Here is a 6,974-nt window from a genome sequence, read left to right on the forward strand (position 1 = left end):
AAAAACACCCCCAAGGGTCGGCACCACCCGGTCCTTGCCGATAAACGTCTCAATCGACGCCAACAACAACAAATCCTACACGAACGGAGATGCCGAGCACCAAGAACAATGACAAAAAAAACGCTCCATAAGCGCTAAAAACGCGTCCGGGAGCACGGTACCGTGGGTACGCCATCAACAAAACCACCCAAAAGGGTCGGCACCACCCGGCCCTTGCCGATGCGAGTCCAAAACGCCGCCCATCCGACGCCAACCTCGACTATGACGTCTAACCCTAGATGCGGCGCCAACAAAACGCGGAAAAAAACGCTCAAAAAGCGCTAAAAACGCGCCCGGGAGCACGGTACCGTGGGTACGCCATCACCAAAACCACCCCCAAGGGTGGGCACCACCCGGCCCTTCCCGATGCGAGTCCAAAACGCCGCCCATCCGACGCCAACCATCGAAAAATACATCCAACCCTAGTTGCGGCGCCAACAAAACGCGGCCAAAAAACCACTCAAAAAGCGCTAAAAACGCGTCCGGGAGCACGGTACCGTGGGTACGCCATCACCAAAACCACCCCCAAGGGTCGGCACCACTCGTCCTTCCCGATGCGAGTCCAAAACGCCGCCCATCCGACGCCAACCATCGAAAAATACATCCAACCCTAGTTGCGGCGCCAACAAAACGCGGAAAAAAACGCTCAAAAAGCGCTAAAAACGCGCCCGGGAGCACGGTACCGTGGGTACGCCATCAACAAAACCACCCAAAAGGGTCGGCACCAACCCGTCCTTGCCCATGCGAGTCCAAAACGCCGCCCATCCGACGCCAACCATCGAAAAATACATCCAACCCTAGTTGCGGCGCCAACAAAACGCGGAAAAAACCACTCAAAAACCACTCAAAAAGCGCTAAAAACGCGCCCGGGAGCACGGTACCGTGGGTACGCCATCAACAAAACCACCCAAAAGGGTCGGCACCAACCCGTCCTTGCCCATGCGAGTGCAAAACGCCGCCCATGCAACGGCAACGTCCCAAAACACATCCAACCCTAGTTGCGGCGCCAACAAAACGCTCAAAAAACGACACAAAACGCACGCGCGCGCACGACCACGGGGAACCTCGGACATCAACATCGCCCCCAAAGCTCCGGAACGTCGGGACCCCGCCGGGAGACCTCCAAAAATCCACCCCAACGTGGAAAAAAAACAAAAACAGACCTAACCCTAGCTAACCCCCTAACCCTAACCCTAGCCCTAACCATACCCGTTAGCTCGATGTTCAGCTCTAACCCTAGCCAAGACCAGTTGGGCTCAAAATCGACCAAAACCAGCCAAAACGGGCTCGGAAAACGCCTTTTTTCAACCTCAAACCTACAAACGCACGCTCCTGGGGGCATCTCTGCCTCTTTCCACACGCCAAACCACCACCCAGCAGGCGCCACCCAAAAAGACCAGAAGAAAAAACGCAAAGTCCAAACTTTCGCAAATAACAACGCGAACGCCCGTTACCCTGCTCACGACCCTCCTTCTACGTTACGACTCCACTCGGGAACGCAGACACGTGCCGGTTCGGCACACGCGCCCAAACGGGACGACAAAAACGGACAAAAACGCCACGTTTTACCACATTTCAAAAACAACAACGCGAACGCCCCTTCCCGTCGTACAGAACCTCATTCTACGTTACCAATACACTCGGGAACACACACACATGCAACTCAGGCGGCAGGGTTTTTAATGTGCCTAAAATGTATGAAATATCAAAAGCCCTTAAATTGTCAATGATGACACTTGCCAAAATGGTAATTGATGCTTCAGAGGACACCACATATAGCGGTTGGACACACAACAATGTAATTCCCTTCAGAACTACACAAGATACCACTTTAAAATGGTTCCCATACAGAATGATACACCCCATGTTACCAAATAACAATTTCAGGTCACAAAGAACATATGCGCCAAACACACAGGCACAATCATTCATACATTGTGGGACTGCAGCCAGGTAAAGTTTACTTGGAAATTACGTGAAAAATAGATTTACCATAAACCAAAATGCACCGTAATTAGCATGATTAGTTTTATCTTACTGTACTCTAAATATTACAAAGGTTTATCAGATAATAAATTGACAAACATAGTTTATCAATAATTGGAGAATAATGATAAATGCATTAATGCATAACACACAATTTCAGCACACATCACTATAACTACATACAAAATATAAATGTCCTCGCCAGGTGTATGGCACTGTGCCCTATGATGTCACAACATCAGACATTTGCTGTACAGGGACACACCTGAACATAACTATATATATAATAATTACAGTATAGCATATTACATCAATATGTTTACATACTTAGGTATATACAATAACCCTAAAATATATATACTAATCACTCACCTCATGATACAGTCATACATTCATATATGTGCAGTTAGGTGCAGAACTTTCATTTACAGGTAAATAGCTCCAGTCTATCAATAAATTTACTCATTATGCTTAGTTACACAATAAGTTAAGTAATATCAACATGGCAATGCTAGTTAAGGTTATCTATTACAAACATACTTACATACTTAAAGTATTTAAGCAAATTTAGCCTAACTACATTTACCTGAATACGGTGACTGATATGATATATATTTATCACTCCTTACATAAGTATTATTAATAGAAGTTAAGAAACCATACATATGCACCTTAACAAACCCTTCAAAGCGCTAAATAAGAACACATAAATATACAATTCAAACAAACTAACCTGTGACAATTGACTCAATTATTTCAGCGATGAACCGACAACTTGTCTCCATACATAGTCAACTACAAGTGTGAATTTAAACTGACCAGTCCCATGATGCACCCTGTCACTGAAAGTAAGGGGCTTGGGCTAGACAATAGAGACCAGAGAAACAATAGAGAAGGCAAGCGCAACAGTGACTGTGCTATTGTATTAGTGAAGCAGGTTAGATTGAAGGGTAGACTAAAACTTAGGTATTAAAATAAGAGGTGACCTTAAAATATACTTGATAATATGTACATAATTACATACTACTAAACAAGTAGATACAATGATGCGATAACCATTACTTTCATACTATGTTCAAACTGATTTCCAAAAACAAGTTTCACAAAACTATGACACCTTATATTTTTTAAGAGTAAAACAATAGTGCACGATGACTATTTGCCTACTTTTGACGCGTTGAAATATACTTAGCAATATGACACTGTCGTTTATACCATGTTAAAGCCACAAGCAATGAGGAAGGATAATTTAAAATAAATTTTGTTTTCAGTAAAGATGAAGAGAGTTGTTCGTTGTTGCTGAACGTTTTCGCGGTTAACCTTATATACACAAAATAAGGTATACTCTTATACATCTTACTTGTGACTTAGTGTCCTTTAATGTAATTATTATACTTAAGCAGAAGTAACTGGGAGGGAGGGCGATGAAGGTTGGTGATGATAACTTAATAATCAGATGAATACAATGTAATTTTTAATAAAATATTGAGTAAAACCTTTGGAGACGTGCCCTAAAATGACACAAAAGAGTACCAAACACAACCAACCACAACAGAACACAACCCACTCCCACAAGAAAACAAAGAGCGCACAAAGACCATGGCAATGACAGTAAACAATAACAAACCCCAATATAATCAAATAACATTGACCAAAAAAAATTGCACTATTTTTTATCAACGACGGCCCAAGGATACATGCACAAAAAATATAATAAGTTTTTAGGACATTATTCATAACGAGGGACCGGTCATTGTAAGAGTTTAACTGCTTCCAATTAATGTGCCATTTTACAACACGACTTTGTAATCACCACTCTCAAAACATGTTTCCTCACCAACATTACCTTCCTTGCCTTTATTACTGTCAAGAATATGAATTGCAATATGGATTACAACATATTTTGATGTTAAGCAATGACTGCTCCTTCGCAGTGCAGACGACAATGTGACAAGTTCCTCGAAAGCGGTATTCCAGTAAAGACGATTATTGGCCCAGTAATAACACGCAGGTAAGTTGTACAGTTTTCTTGACAGTAGTACCATGGCAGTCCAGGTAAATGACAGTGGAAAAACGTACATACTGCAGCCACGTGTAAAGAAAAAATACTCTGTGCATGTTTGATCAATGTTCACCCCTGTGAACGTGTCATAAACAGTCACCCCTATGCATGTGGGAGATATTATAGCCTCTGTGCTGGCATATATTCAGACACATACAAGCACATGATATTCTGTCCCATTATTGTTCTCAACTGTTGATAGTGATCTGTAACATGCACATTGCATCTTAGTACTGCAACCATAAAGTAATGGCCAATGTTATTTTATTTTAAACTAACATTTGCATTGTAACCAAGAAGTTCTAAAACTACCACTATGTTTCAGTCAATTATAAGGCAAAGCACACATTTAGTATGGAATTACCACAGCAAATATATGTGTTAGTGGGTATAATTCTGAAACATGTTTTGATTTGCATATGTACCTATACCTTTTACTACTTCCAATTATGAATTTGTAAATGACCCTATTTATGTCAATGATTTCTGGCTGAGGAGTTGGGGTGTTACCCTTGGTGTAGATGGGGATAAGTTCAGTGCTCTGGGGCACAACCGTCTCCAGCAGCATGTGCTGCCTTGTGGATGTTACTGTGATGTGTAAAGTTGATCACAACATATGTTACTGACTTGACAAGACCACTGAACCATGCCAATTGTTTTCATTATTAACAGTGCATATTTATTGGGACATACACACATTGATGTCATGCCCATGCTAATGGTAGCTGGTGTTAAAGACAACAGGATCTGTTACACTTTAAATATGTTCAACAAATTTCAGTGATGTACAACATTACAATGGTGAAGTGGCCATATTGTATGACATTATTGTTCTATGTCTAACAGTGAACAACATTGTGTTACTATTACAAACTGTCAGCTGTGCTATAACTTTGGTATTTCATAGCCAACAGGTTATACCAGATGACATAAGCGCCATGTCACATGTTTATGTGGTACATATTTAATTTACTTCATGATTTACTAAGGGCTGTGCAGTAGCCTAGTGGTTAAAGCGTTCATTCGTCATGCAGAAGGCACGGTTTGATTCCCCACATGGATACAATGTGTGAAGCCCATTTTCGGTGTCCCCTCCCCTCCCCTCCCCCGTGCTATTGCTGGAATATTGCTAAAATTGGCGTAAAACCTTATTCAATCAATCAATCAATCAATCAATGATGATTTACTGCTGTATGTCTTGCTTTGTATGATATTGTTTGTAGGTCTGGACTGATGACTGACTATTAACAATCATTCCTCGTATGCAACAGCAATATGAAAGCAAATCTGTCCCACTCAATAAAGTTAATCACAATAAATACTGTCAATCGTCTTGGAATAGGCTGCCCCATCCAGAGCCACAGCCTCAAGGCCTCTTGGGGTGAGAAAATATGAATGAGTGCATAAGAAAAACAGACATGGAATTCATTTTGGAATTGCCCTTGAAAATAGGTATTAAGACAAGACCTTTATGGGAGGGTAATTAACTTGACCTGTATCTCATACGTCATATATTTGGGCCTCTTACACCAGATATTGATTGATATGAAAGCAATGATTTGAAACAAGTTGTATTTCTCACACCTTAATAGTGTCATGCTCCTTTTCACAGTAGTTTTAACAGGATGATGTGATTGTCCTTTAAATTTCTCCTCAAATGATGGTGTCACTGATATGCAAAAAGCATTGTAGCATTAAACATTTGATGTCTAATTTTCATTAGTTTCAATGATTCAAAAAGGCATAGTTCTTAGCATACACCAGGAATGCACGTAAATTATTGGCATCTATTGAGTTTATTATTTGTTTATTCATTTGCTATCATATTTTACATTTCAATGTCATACATGACTGTGCGTGGATTTGTTATTGCATTTAGCATAATTGTTTTAGCATTATGTAGTTTATTCCTTTAAGGACAAAGGACAAATTAGAAAAGAATAACAAAAATGCATAATGTGCATGTTCGTAGTGTGGACAGATTATACATCCTAGTTTATATAGGTTTTCAAAATAAGTTTAAGGAAGACCAGAAGGCATGTAAACTTGCACCATTACAAGTTGAATATGCAATAAATTTTGCAATTTCATAATATCTAAGGACCCGTGAAGATCCGGGGTAGAATTGGTCTTCAGCAACTCATGCATGCTGTAAGAGGCGACTATCGAGATCAGGCTCGCTGACTTGGTTGATGTATGTCTTTGATACCAATTGTGTGGATCGATGCTCATGATGTCAATGACTGGAATTTTGAATGTGGAATTTTGCTGCTTGCGGCGTTAAACAGCAAGCAAACAAACATAATACCTAGGTATTTCTTTATGAATTGGAAACAAAAATTGTTCTACTTTTTTTCAATGAAATGTGTAAAGCATAGATTTTGTTACCATAATAACTGCATTGAGTGAATTGTTCTTCTTCTCTTTAAATAAATGTGTTGAGAACTAAAATTAACTCTGCCTTCTGTATTTTTCAAGCCAAACTGGCAATTAAACATATCAAATTTTTTTTAAATAGCAGTTAGTACTGAAAATAATATGTTCCCAGTTACTGTAACACTGATGTTACATCAATCTAGGGTTGAAAAGGGCTTCATAAAATACCTTCTTTGTTTTTTCCTTGTTGATTTTTGATACTTTATATGGCAGCGTAGGCCTTTGGCAACCTCTAACACAATGTTTTATATGGTTATTCTGTAAATAACAGACTATTGATAGTTTTACTCAATGATAGGTGAACAAGTGTCTTCAACTCGATTACTGTACTAATTCAATTCATGAAAATCATATATATGCTATTCCCTTTTGATGCCATTGTGGAAAGCAAATAGACTTGTTCTATGCAGAGGTATCAGGGTTCACTTTTCTCACATTTTCAATTCCTTTT

This window comes from Haliotis rufescens, unplaced genomic scaffold (assembly GCF_023055435.1).
Source record: "Haliotis rufescens isolate VD_foot unplaced genomic scaffold, xgHalRufe1.0.p SCAF_43, whole genome shotgun sequence".
NCBI lineage: Eukaryota > Metazoa > Mollusca > Gastropoda > Lepetellida > Haliotidae > Haliotis > Haliotis rufescens.